The 15,208-nt window shown below is 32.6% G+C and overlaps 1 long non-coding RNA gene across 1 annotated transcript; it reads right to left on the reverse strand.

Moving 5' to 3' along the window:
- Positions 1-1,345: 1,345 nt before the first annotated feature.
- Positions 1,346-3,953, reverse strand: LOC113396044 (uncharacterized). The gene is made up of 2 exons (XR_003368715.2): positions 3,796-3,953; positions 1,346-1,478 (listed from the first exon to the last, which is right to left on the reverse strand). It is a non-coding gene; the product is annotated as an uncharacterized LOC113396044 (long non-coding RNA).
- Positions 3,954-15,208: the final 11,255 nt, after the last annotated feature.

The raw sequence follows: 15,208 nt of genomic DNA on the forward strand, positions 1-15,208 counted from the left end.
GAAATATTGCCTTAATTCTCTTATTCGTCTAATTCTATTCTTCAATTCGACCGCAGGGTCGTTGATTTGTGGACAAACTTGTGGCAAATATCATTCGATTAATTTTTCATGTTCTCCCTCACCGTTGAGTCAGACATAAATTATAAACAAAAATGCAAATGAAAAATGGGATTTTCTGGATTTGTGTCTACGATCTTCGATTCAAACTGACACGTTACATCCACTGAAGTCTTTACTAATATATAATATATAATCGGGGGTCTCAAAACAATGTAATAAAAAGTAAATCAATTGTATACAAATTAATTTATTTCAACTATAATCGTGATTTTCGACGTCGTCGTTCTCAAAACAGTTTATAAATCTCGGACAAATAATCGGAAGGCATGATACAAAAAATGTCATTAATACTGGGCAACATATGACGCACAGAGGACAAAAACACATTTCATCATTCTTATTTCAAACTGAGCTCCATTTTAAATCAAACATCTTAATATTGCCTGCTTGGTATTATCCGCAGAAACGGTGCTCAGATTTAATTCTCATCTGCTTTCTCATCATTAACGATACGATCCATACAATAATCAAAGCACGGTATACATGACACAAATGGACTGACTAGTAAGGGAAGAATGTAGACCATCAGACACATTGGGTGAATTAGTTATATGACGCTGCTGCTCGGAGAAATGTTAGCTCAAAGCGAATAGGAATATTGCATGAATTATAGAGCTTAGTGTTAATCTTTTATCAATTTTAAGCACCATATGATTGTGAATTATTTTTATTAATAAATAATATTTATTTAATTATTTACACTGAATATTTTTTGGTAATTTTTTTATGATAGTTTTATTTTAATGACAAATGTACAATGTCTGTTATGACAATAGTTTTAGTAACCAGAGACAATAACCCCTCATGGCATTTACGAAATAAATTCTAGAATTATAAATATTGTTAATGAAATATTAAATAAGTTAAATAATTAAAATTTTGTAAAAGTTTTGGACACATAAATAAATCCGTATTTAATTTTATCAAAAACCTACGCAATGATATAAAATTTCCAGACGTATAAAGCCAATGGTACACATTCGTTGACTCATTTCAAGAATGTCAAATGAGGTGAATTCCTCCGTTTTTTTTTTAATTTAAGGAAAATACTTTGTATTAAAGGTTTCTCAAGCAATCAGTTATACTGACATTAGATATTATTAAGTTTTTCAAGGTACGTAAAAAAATAAAAAAAAATAATAAAAAAAAGTAAAAAAATATTCATTTTTTCTAACTTTTATTTATATTTCAATCAATAAAACTCACATATATATATATATATGTCATACGATATATTTTTAATTCTTCAATATTAGCTTTTACACTATCATTAAGGTTTACTCATATTGGTTTATTATCGCGTATCCTTTCGTCATCCGAGTCATAGTTAACGACAAAACATCGACAGAAACTCATACCTGAAAAAAGAAAAACACAGTCACAAAGTCAGTGAGAGCCGAGATGGCCCAGTGGTTAGAACGCGTGCATCTTAACCGATTACCACTTAATTTGAGTTTATAATTCATCTCGTGCTCGGCGATGAAGGAAAGCATCGTGAGGTAACCTGCATGTGTCCAATTTCACCGAAAATCTACCACATGTGTATCCACCAACCCGGATTGGTGCAGCGTGCTCGAATGTGCTCCAAACCTTCTCCTCAACGGGAGAGGAGGCCTTAGCCCGGCAGTGGGAAATTTACAGGCTGGTAATGTTGTATATTGTTGATGTTATGCAGTCACAATTAAAGTAATTTCAATATACATACGTATGTATTGCTTGGCTTCCACCATTCCTACAACAAAGTAATTTTCTTGATATAACTATGTATATCTGTGTGTAGTTACGTTTCTAACCTATTACGTATAATTCGTGCAAATGTAATCGTGTTTTACATTCAGAAATAATATGAATCATACGCAACATTTACCCGAATTCGTATTATAGTTGATGGAATACCGCGCGTTTAAACCGACTTCCTGTAACGTTACGCTCGCATTCGCGAAATTAGTCTCACGAAATGCCACAATGCCACGTACTTACACACAGCCTTAGATCTTACATATCAAAATATTTGATTCGAGTTGAAGCGCCCAAATAGAGTCCCGCTGAGTTCTTTTCGGGACTGAGGTATTTTCGAATCGGTAGATTTTTACAGCCAATGAGCAAGTGTAACGTGTTTTGAAGAAATATTTAAAATTTTATGTTGATTTTTTCTACGAACTTGTGAAAAATGGCCATTTGAGGAATTGGTAAGTGGTGTCCTCTGCCCATAGACATTGGCGTGGTAAGAAATATTGCAGCTTATGTATTAACGCCATCGCAGCAAAAAAAAAAACATTCCGCCGTTGCGCCAATATACATTAGGTTAGGTTTTATTTATCTATACATATAATAAAATTGGAGTGTCTGTTTGTAATATTAAAATAATTGCTTTTTACAAAATGCACATGTATGTATTTATACCATATATGTATACCAAAATAACTTTTTTTTTACAATTTTTTCTGCCTGTATGTTTGTTCCGGCTAAATAAAATTGGAGCGTCTGTTTCTTGGCTAATCTCTGGAACGGCTGGACCGATTTTGACGGGACTTCCACTGGCAGATAGCTGATGTAATAAGGAGTAACTTAGGCTACAACGATAACATTTTTGTTGAATTCGAACGAGCAAGAATTCGCGGTCAGCTAATTTATTATTTTAATATACAAAAATAAAACATAACCTATATTCGCAGAATTTCATCACTCAATACATACGTAACGAAATATTTACCATTCCTTAAATCGTCTATGAACCACCCACCTTGGAAGTAAGATATGATGTCCTCAGTGTACTTGTACTGGCTCAGTTATTTAAGCCGGACTACAACAATACTAATAATTGGCATTAAGGGACCATTCATTTACTACGTAAGACTATTTTTGCTAGCCTTTGACCCCCTCCCTCCCTTATTAATATTTATCACGTAAGAATCTATAGGTGAAAATGAATACACGTATGGTTAATTTTACTGTTTATTTTTCAAAGTAACAACTTTTTTAAATGTTATTTATTTGTAATTTCAAAGGTTCTAAAGGTACGCATCCGAGCGAACCTAAGCAATCGCGCGGTTTGCCGCGTTTTTTCAAATAATTTTAATTTTTTTGATCTTACGTAAGAACTATCGAAACTCCTTCCCACCCCTTGTAAGAAAACATAAGACATGGTCGACCCCCCTCCTCCTAAATCGTCTTACGTAATAAATGAATGGCCCCTAAGCAGTATAATACGACGTGAAAGTGTATTCTAATTAACGAGACGGATGGTGGTGACCTTATTCTGATAAGGTGACAAACGAGCAGGAGACACACCTGATCGAAAGTAAATATCGCCTATGAACAGCTGGAATACCTGTGAGCTTGCAGGTGCGTTGTTGGCCTTTGAGGAACGTAATTAGTTACCAGTCTGTTTTGACGACCTCCGCGGTCGAGTAGTGTGTACACCGGTTTTCATGGGTACGCTACTCCGAGGTCCTGGGTTCGATTCCCGGCCGAGTCGATGTAGAAAAAGTTCTTTACTTTTCTATGTTGTCTTGGGTCTGGGTGTTTGTGGTACCGTCGTTACTTCTGATTTTCCATAACACAAGTGCTTTAGCTACTTACATTGGGATCAGAGTAATGTATGTGATGTTGTCCTATATTTATTTATTTCTATTTATTATGTTAACCTATATCATCAAAAGAATACCATCTTACCTTTAATACAGAAGGGTAAGCAAGACAAGCAAGGGCTCATAATGGAAGGGTAGCAACACATCTGCGGTACACAAAAACAGAAACACATAAATTTTCGTTTTTTATTTAAACATTTAATGTAATGTTATGTTATTGATTAAATAAGGACATTTTTTGGACATTTCGCATCGCTTTGACGTACGTTCTTGTCATGTTTGATAGAAGTTTATAAAGTAGTAAATATGTTTACGTTATATTTCGTTATTTAAGGGTTGGTGTAGACGGGATTTATTTGTTTTGTCTATACTAATATTATAATGAGGTATAATTTGTTTCATTGTAAATATTAATTTTCTTTTTTTCTAAAATTTATTCAAATAGAAATAAATTATAGCCGAGATGGGCCAGTGGTTGGAACGTGTGCATCTGAACCGATGATTTCGGGTTCAAACCCAGGCAAGCACCGCTGAATTTTCATGTGCTTAATTTGTGTTTATAATTTATATCGTGCTCGGCGGTGAAGGAAAACATCGTGAGGAAACCTGCAAGTGTCTAATTTCAACGAAATTCTGCCACATGTCTATTCCACCAACCTGCATCGGCACAGCAGCTCCAAAACCTTCTCCTCAAAGGGAGAGGAGGTCTTAGCCCAACCGTGGGAAATTTACAGGCTGTTAATGTAAATAAATTATATTTATATCATATCCATTTCTTTATTAATAAATTGCATCCGTGTGAAGTAGGGGCCAGTTAGGATTGCCAGTTACAGATAAATATAAAATACTTGTGTGATAAGAGTGGTCAAGTTCAACGGCGACTAGTTAAATGCGCGGTAATTATTGCGGTGTTACCGACCAAAAGTGAAAAAGACTTTTTAAAAACAATAAACTATCTGAATTTATTATAACAAATAACAATCAACAATAGCGTGATAATACTTTAAGTGAATAATAATAAATAAATAAAATACAACTTAAACCAGAAAGACAGCAGAAAAAAGAACAAATAGTTTGTATTTGTTAAAGCTTGCAGTTAATTCAAAGGGGAGGTTCTTGCCTTGTGCGCGCTTGCTTGTAGGCGGACTGGCAAGTAGGCCACCTGACGGTAAGTGGCCAGAACTGCCCATAGACGTCGTATGAAATTTAACAATTTCTTTCATGACCACCTACTAAGTATTACTGTTTGGTGGTAGAATATGTTGGGCATGTGTCCAGGTGGGTTTGAACAAGGCCCTACCATCGAGTATTACTTGATAATGGCCGAAACAACATTTCCAAGTTTATAAAAAAAAATACACTTGAAGTACATTTGCTGATCAGTGTGTAAAAAACAACTGATTCTATTTTTAAATTGAGTTCAACCAATCAAATGTAATACACGTTAGTGTGCACTGTATACTGTGTGTAAAAGCCTTTAAACGTAACAGACGATACAGAAACATTAAATTCTACAACTTTAACGGACGGATGCGGATTCCAAACTTAAGTGGATACTGTCTTATAGGATGTGTCTAAGGGCTTGTCAAACAATAGGCGTTTGATAACGTCAGGTTTAATAAACGAATCGTTTTGCTTGCAACACAGGTGGAAAATAAATGCAAACGAATTGTAAACGAGGCGTAAAGTTCAAACTATGTTAGAATTACTCGTTACTTGTATATCAAGATCGATAAATAAATAATAAATAAATAAATATTAGACAACATCACATACATTACTCTGATCCCAATGTAAGTAGCTAAAGCACTTGTGTTATGGCAAATCAGAAGTAACGACGGTACCACAAACACCCAGACCCAAGACAACATAGAAAATTATTGAACTTTTTCTACATCGACTCGGTCGGGAATCGAACCCGAGACCTCGGGGTGGCGTACCCATGAAAACCGGTATACACACTACTCGACCACGGAGGTCGTCAACCGATCGATGACTGTTACCAAAAAGATTCGTTAAGTACGGCGCATTAAAAACAAATGCAACATAACGGAAAATGTATGTAGGACTCTGGACTATCTAAAATAATAATTATTGATTATAAAATTGGGTGAAGCCTTTCAAATTGAACGTTATTTACTCTTAAAATAAAGTCTAAAGAATGTTTTTGTATTTAGGCAAAATAAACACAACAAAATTTATCTTTTAAGGTTATCTGTACTAATAAAGAAGGATACGTTTTTAACAACTAACTGTCAAAACTCATTGAATGAGTGAATAAAATTAAACAAGGTATTTAAGTAGTTGCGCTTCGCAGTTTCTCCTGCTTTAAATTTTGACTATTGACGTGACAAGCGTCAATTTCAAGTATGTGTGAGAAAATTTTCGAAATTTAAATTCCTCCGCTGTTCTCTCGAACAAGCCCTTAATGCCCTTCGGTGATTACGAAGGCTGTATGACGGCACCTTCACAAATTGTATTCATTCCAACATACGTTCTGTTTCTGAAATCAGAACTGTTTCTCTGTTTGTGAAAATCTCGCTTTGTGAGGATTATTCCGGAATATATTCTAATTTTAAACTTTACGTTTGGATGTTTAAAAATCTCTCTCAAGAATACGGCATTGCAAACGTGCAGAATTAATATGTACTAAATGAATGTTACAAATTTATTAATCGAATTAACTAACCAAAAAAAGTTAGTTCAAAAACAGAATAAAACTTCTACTGACAAATAACCAAACTCAATACTATAGTCTATTAATAGTCTTTAGTTTTTTTCGACATATTTTCAAGTATCCAGTTTAGGACACTATATTTTTGTGTCTCTTATAACGATACTTTTATTTTTCTAGAAAATCGAATACTGCCAAATTTTTTCCGAAACGATACTTGGGAACCTCGAAGAAAAGTGCCGACTCATTCCTCAACGGCCGGAAATGCCAAATTATGTTGCAAATGTCCAAGGACGATGCTAGTCACTTTTCATCAGGTGAGCCAGCTGCCCATTTGCCTTCTATTTCAAAAAAAATAAGAGTAATAGTTTTATTTACCAAACTATGAGTACTGAATACCGAAAAATAATAGTTAAAGTCCGTCCTGTAGATTCGGAGCTAAAAGCCTACGTTAGACGCAGTCACACGAGAATTATTCTTAAACAGTCGGGTTTCCTATCGAAAATACAAAATCCTATAAAATAAGTCTCAGGATCTACCAGTACGATTTGAAATAGTATTTTAGGTTAGATAGCTGTGTTATGGAGCAAGGCTGTTAATGTCGTAGGATTATTGGAAAAATGGGATCATTGCAAAAATCTTAGAACTAACAAATTTTACCTCTTTATAATATTAGTATAGATAAACATTTAAAACGAGTGAAAATACGCGAAGCGAGTAGCTTCGTGATCATAAAGTTCTCAACAGTTTCCCCACAAGTAATAACACTTCGTCATTAATTTTCCACAAGTATGAGCCTAAACTGGAGGATGAGTGTCGAACTTTGCATGGAATATCAATAAATTTGGTATACGGCTGATAAGCATTATTATATACTTATAAAACTCATTGAAAAGTTAAAAGCATGTTACTTAAACTATTCAGAGCCCTATTTGTTAACGCTTAGCTTTAAATCTATACTGTTATAAATGTAAAAGTAACTCTGTCTGTCTATCTTTTTATCGGTCTCTCGCTTCCAAACCAATGAACCGAATTTGAACAAATTTGGTATGAGGCAAACTTGAACTCCAAGGAAGGACATGGGTAGTATGCACGGCTCGTACGATTTATACGCAAACATATATATATATACCCACACCCACACAAACATCAAACATACAACTAACACACACATTTACATACACACACACACACACAAACACACATTCATTCTCGTTGTCCTTCATTGTTTTGTATGTATAATTTGCTTAAGTTCTCATATGTATAATTTATCTTTAAGAAGTAAATAATGGAAGAGCACACTGGTTTGTGGTGGCACGGGCTTTTGCTTATCACAAGAACCAGGGAACTCATATCTGTAAATCATTTTTTATGAATAAAGCATATTATTATTATTGTAAAAATATGGTATGAAACCGCAGGTAACATCTAGTATGGAACATTGGTATAACTCTACCAGTGTAACTGCAGCATAATGTACATTATATTTTAAAATAAACGTAACACAATCGGACTGTTCTTTATGGCCTTACATTTTAAATATTCTTCATATAAACTAACCACACAGCTATTTCAATATTAAAACTACACGCCTGAGGGAAATTAACCGGTACATTGTTTTCTAGACCTCAAAGTATTATAACGGTTCCATTAATAAGATATGATTTTCTAGGAGTGGATATATTTTAAAACTCCGACGTTGGTTTAGGAGATAACTTTTAAATCCTTCTTGGGGCAAGGTATCCGTTTCTATACTAAAATATCGCAGACATTTTTAACTTTGCCGATTCATAAATTCAAATCATTTGTAAAAAATACATTGTTAAAGAAGGCATATTATTCAATACAAAATTATATAGATGATAAAAAAGCGTGGAGCTAATACTTGTTGACTTCCAGACAGGATTTATTATATGCATATAAATATAATTGTATTTAACTAACATGACTTTGTATTTTTAAATGTTGAAAAAAGTAACTACTTGCCGGTTCTTCTCGGTACAATCTGCATTCCGAACCGGTGGTAGCTTCTCTTAAACTCATATAGTTTGTTAAATGACGATTCTAAAGTGCTTGTAAAAGCCTACTTGAATAAAGTAATATATATTTTTTTATCATATACCGAAACTAACATTTTTACAATTTTTGTTTGTCTGTCTGTCTGTTTGTTCCGGCTAATCTCTGGAACGGCTGGACCGATTTTGACGGGACTTTCACTGGCAGATAGCTGATGTAATAATGAGTAACTTAGGCATTTTTTTTAAATTATGTATCAAATAATAATAAAGTTATTATTTTAAGTTTTCAAGTGTTAAATTCAAACGCGTGCTAATTTAGTATATAATATAACCTGTTTGACAAGTCTCTCTTGAGTTTGGCTGCCGTGGCCTAAATGAATTTTATTAATTAATGGGTTAGTATCGAGGGTCCAATTACAATAAGGAACACTTATTTTGATATTCCATATAGTTTGTTTCGACACGAATAAAGAATTAAATATATTTGAAGCGGCTTTCAAATGCAAATACCGCGAACTGAGTTCAAAATAAACTTCGACTTATGAATTTTGAGAGACCGCGGCGTCTGGCTAATAGCTCGGGAAATCAAATTTTAAATTCAATAATAACATTAGGCAATTAGTATTTAAGCTTTGAATTTCTTGAATATAGAAATAATAATATTTAAACCAATTGCGCGTATGCTAGTTAACTATTGTACTGTAAATATTTAAATCATAAAGATGCGTTTACAAGACTGCCTTGTTGGTATGATATAATGGTTAGTGCACTCAGCCACTGATTTAAAGGTCTTAGGGTCAAACTCTTGATCGGAGAGAAAATCTCAGTAAACGCTCCGAATAATTTAGTTGTTTTAATTGTCTCTTAACCTTTTATATATTTTTCATATCATTAATATTTATTATTTTATTATATTATATTGGTCTTAAAATGGGATGCCTGAGAGGCAATTGCATGTGGCGGAGATGAGAATGCTGAGAGGAATGTGTGGTGTTACGCGAATGGATAGAGTAAGGAATGAGTACATAAGAGGAAGTTTGAAAGTGGCACCGGTAACCGAGAAGCTATCTGGAAACCGGCTGTCTTGGTATGGGCATGTTATGCGGAGGAATGAGGACCATGTTGTGAGAAAGGTTTTGAGAATGGATGTGGATGGATATAGAGGGGACGACCCAAGAAACGATGGATGGATTGTGTGAAAGACGATATGGTTAGAAAGAATGGTACTTGTGAGATGACGTCCGACAGAGAAGTATGGAAGAAGAAGACGCGCTGCGCCGACCCCAAGTAAAATTGGGATAAGGGCAGGAGGATGATTATTATATTACATTATATAGATATATATTTACACTACCATTTTGTGTAAGTGTAATCTCACTGCAGCACTTGCCTGTAGGAGGGCACCATTAGTGATAAGGAATTGCAATTTTATATCTGTGTCCCATACATTTTTATTTATGAAATTGTCTATAACTGATTGTCGGAATAAAGTAGCTACTGAGTTTCTTGTCGGTTTTTCTCGGTAGAATTTACATTCAGAAACGGTGGTAGCTTTAAATTTAAATTAATTATATAAACTGATAATTCAGAGACGTTTGCAAGAGCCTCTTTGAGTGTAGTATATTTTGATTAGATTATTAAATCGTGCAAAAATATATAAAGAGGAACGATTGTGCTTGTTTTGTAAGAATAGATCGTTTAAATGTGCTTTTTATTTTTTTAGTTTTTTTTATTGGTTTTCTATCCCAGTGTGATTCTGTAAGAATTCACCTCGAGTAATATGCAATTTTGATGTGTGTATTTCATAAATTTTATAATTATTAAATTTCACATATCAAATACTGACATTTCACACTCGTGTTCTGCGGTGAGATCGATTTTCTTGTTACAGAATAGTCATACTAGTACGCTAAATTTAAAAAAAGAAAACACGAAGAACACTCACAGAAACCGCGGCTCGAAACTAGTTTTGTATAAAGTAATTTAAATTAGAATTTAAGCCCTTAGACTATCGAGTCTGTTAACAAAGATTTTTAATTAGAATTGAACACAATATAACGGTTAATATAATTAACCTTTGAAAATTCGTAACTCAATCAGCGACCGTCAACTTTATTACGAGATAAACATTTTCAAATAGCGTTTTCAATTAGGAGGCTGTGTAAGTTTGGCGGGACATCTCCCTGGCGGCGACGCTAACTTCTATGCGTGACACACGGACGGAAAGATTCAATTTTTTCCAACCGACTTCTACGGAAACAATCTAAGTCATGTTTATTAATAATCACCTTCAAATAGTTCTTTTTTTTTTCAATCATTCTACCATCAAAAAGTTTTTTTTTCTATAACTGTGTTCCGGTTTAATTGGGTTGGTGTAATTACAAGCACAAGGACATACTATCTTGTATCCACTTGTTGGTAATTCAATGACGATGTATAAAGGAGTTTATATTTTCTTAAAGTGACTAATTCGCTCGCCTAGCTACTTAGTTAAAAATAAAAAAAAGATAAAGGAAACTGGATATCAATTGGTAACATTGAGAGTTAAGTGTCGTGAAATCTTAGTATAACGTAACGTAACGTAAAAAGAGAAAAGTATATTCACAAAGGCAACGAGGGAAAGAGAAAAGTATATTGACAAAGGCAACGAGGGAAAGAGAAAAGTATATTGACAAAGGCAACGAGGGAAAGAGAAAAGTATATTGACAAAGGCAACGAGGGAAAGAGAAAAGTATATTGACAAAGGCAACGAGGGAAAGAGAAAAGTATATTGACAAAGGCAACGAGGGAAAGAGAAAAGTATATTGACAAAGGCAACGAGGGAAAGAGAAAAGTATATTGACAAAGGCAACGAGGGAAAGAGAAAAGTATATTGACAAAGGCAACGAGGGAAAGAGAAAAGAAGAGAGGATTATTAAGTACACACGATTTAAACACACATAGCAACTATGTACTGTTTATTTTTAGTTTAGTTAGTATATTTATTTGTGTACAATAAAAATGACAAAAAATAATCAAAAATGAAAGCCATTCCTCAATTAAATATCTTAAAATCGAATCAAATTCATCTTGAATTCCAAACAAGCAACCTAGAAATCATAGTATATGACGTCATCAGAAATCTAAAATGGCCGCCGAACAAATAGTCACTTAATATAGTTTTATTTAGTATTTCAATGACAAATGTTTTAAAACAATCTATTGTTATAAAATTATTTCAATCAGATTGTATTTGATTAGATTTTAAATGAGATTATAAATTGAAATGAACGAATTAAATATTAATGATATGAAATATTTACATATCTATTAAAGCTAACAACTAATTATTCTAATGGCCAAATAATTACTGACGTCGATTTGAATATATTTAGTAAAAGGTACAAAAATATATATATATTGTATTGGCACTTCTCTTATGTTTGGAATAGGTCCTTTGTACCTGTATTAATACTGGCTCACTGACCGTTTCTACGATTGAAAGGTGAGTCAGTCAGTGTACAGCTGTATAAAATGTTGTCGAATAACCGTTAGTGGGTAATACGCTAATACGTCCACATAAAAGTCGTTTATTTCTAAATGTAAATTGAGAATCTGTATTATAATTTCATATAACAAACATACTGGTTCTTTTAATACAATTACGACTTTAAAACGTTTGCAAATTGCAAGTCTATGTCTATCTATCTATCTATCTATCTGTATTTACCTATAATAATAAATCGGTTCAATTTTAATTGTTTCGCGTTTGCAGCCGTATGTGGGATCACTGACAGTGTCAAAACTGTATGCGTCTGTTTCTTGTAACTTTATAAGTTAGTTATTGATTATTCCTCGAGCTGATAGCGCATAAACAATACAATACCAGATACTAACTTAGTTAAGTTTAAATTGTGTGGAAAATTATATATACTAATGAATTATAATATTGCTGGGATACCGAATGAGACTTCACGAGAGTTGATGTTTATCGTAGGAAACATTAGGGATATTCTGTAACAAGAAACTCGAATCTCACCGCAGAACACGAATTTTAAACGTCAGAATGTGATATAATAATTGTATAATTTATAGGACATACATAGCAGAATGGCGGATGACTGTAAGTCAGTTGTCAACATTTCACAAAGTGAGATACGAAGTGAATACACACAGAATCGCACTGCTGTACACGTAATTAATGTATTTATTGTTATTTCCGAATACTAGATGGCGTTATGTCAAACTTTGACATTTCTACATCGCGATGGCAAGATGCGCTAATTGTTTTATATAGCACTATAGAAAGACACATAGTTGTCCCCACCGACTACGTTCTGAGCCGAAGTGCGATCTCATTGGAGACACCCTCAGGACGAACGTCACTCTCGAGCCCAAAAGGGTTCACCTTAAGACAGAGTTTTAACACTCGCCCCAACGTTCGGTGACGCTGTAAAGGCCAGTAGGGCCAACAGCACTACTCAATTAAGATACAAAAAAAAACATAGTTGTGATCAGAATAGACCTCAGATCTTAGATTTTCTAAAATCAATAAACGCAATCTGTAATTAAAATAGTGGATAGAAGTAACTACTGAGTATCATGCCGGTTCTTCTTGGTATAATATACTTCCCGAACCACTTTACATTAAATTAAATACCGCACACGACTATTTAGAAGTACTTTTATGAGCCTACTTAAATAAATAATATTTTAATTTCGATATCGATTTTTCATTAGTTTGTATTGACTGGAGTTCTCCGAAATAAATTGAAAATGGCGATAAAATATATAAATGATATTTAAATAGTAATTTATATAATAACTCCCTTTTTAAAAATAAAATAAAGATCGTCTTTGAATATTTTATAAACAAACCCTTATTAAAAATATTGTCTATTGGAATGTTTTCATTACGTACTAAGATTTTTTAATAAATATTAATTAAAATTACTAGGTTCCCATGAAATTCTAATATTCTTTTAACATATTATTAAAATGTTTTTGAAAGTGACACATTGAATAAATTAAGCCACCCCGTTTATCCTTCGGTTCGGAAAAATACTCAACATTCTTGCAATCATTCCATGCCTAATTTTGTTTAATTTCTGCAGTAATTATTTTAGAATTTTGATTAGTAGAGCTATATTGTAAGAATAAAGTCGAAACTCACCGCAAACGATTGTGAAATTCGGAGAGTTGTATGCTATATTAACTATAGTCGTTATAACAGTTAAAGGATTCGAAATAGCGTTTCACCGTAAGTCGGTTTGCAACATTTCACAAGTGAGATACGATGTGAGTCATAGAATAGAACTGCTATGTATAAATCGGTCAAGTTAGTTAATATTATATTCTCGTATAGATAAAAAAATACTTTTTAAAAGAAATCTATATTCATAATTTCATGAATCCACAATTATTATAAATCGTTAAAAAATATTTATTTTTTAGTCGACAACATATATCCGCAGAATCGTATGATCGAGATATATCGATATTAAATCCATAAAATTCAATGACATGACAGTTCAACGGGCGGCCATGTTTGTTGTGTATGGGTGCGTTCAGAAAATGTGTTCCAAATAAGAATTTCGTGTAGGGGTAAGGTAGATTCGATGGAAACTTACCCACAATATATTATAGATCAACGTTTAGGAAAAAGTTATATGTTATATGAAAAGTAAATGATAAACCGTATTTGTTTAGTTTCATTTATTTCACCCGAGCAAAGCCGGGTTTTCATCTAGTAGACTAATAATTGTCAGACGTTACAATAAGAAATAACAATAAAAAATTACATTAATTACTTTAAATGAATAATAATTAATAACAAAAACCAACTAAAATGGCATATTTTTTATGACTAAGAAATGGTATGTCCGAAGCACCCAAACTTCGCGCCAAATGTAAACTTAAGCCTCAGTGACAGATGATAGAGCGCTTTTTTTTTAAATGTATTACGCTCCAAGGTATTGATGCATTAGGCTGTATAATATTGTATTATTGACATAAGGTTGAGTATTAAAACAATTTGTAAAGATTAAAACTTGTATATTTGGTACTTCGTATATTCATTCATTTACAATTTCGAATCGATAATAATAATAATTGTATCGTATGAGACGATTACAATACAAAGAATAAAAACAAATTATAATAATTACCGAAATATTTGAAATAAATTTAATCAACGAACTACTAGACTCTGTTAACTATTATAATATAAATAATTATAGATTATAACTTTTATATTATTGAACAAGATTCTAATAATTATACATAATAATATTATATATATACTATTCATTATTCTAAAAACAAATTTATTATAATATCGAAACTGTCTATCTGGTTAATATTTAAATATGAATTGGCATATTTCTTTACATTTTTAAACTGTACAGATGTTTTATTTGAAACTTTATATAGATTAAGAAAAGATAATTATTAATTTTTATCATTAAAAAAATTATTGCGTTCAATTATAATTAGCTTGGAAAATATAACGAAATGATTATTTCCTTTCGATATATTTTCATAAATAATATTTATTTATTTATGTAAAATCGACGCAATTCGCAAGGGCTCATTGCGTAATTGCGGGATTTTAGATATATTTAAGATATACGTCTTACGTTACTCTGCTTTAAAATTTATAGCTAGTAAAATTATTTGGCAGCTTAAATAGCTAATTTTTATGTGAACATAATTTACATAAATTGGTGTTTTTAAATGTTTAAAATAAAAACGAATAAACGCTAAATTTACATATTTATGATCACACGCACTTTGGAAGACAGTATATGAAATACTTAAATTGATAA

Source organism: Vanessa tameamea, chromosome 24 (genome assembly GCF_037043105.1).
Source record: "Vanessa tameamea isolate UH-Manoa-2023 chromosome 24, ilVanTame1 primary haplotype, whole genome shotgun sequence".
NCBI lineage: Eukaryota > Metazoa > Arthropoda > Insecta > Lepidoptera > Nymphalidae > Vanessa > Vanessa tameamea.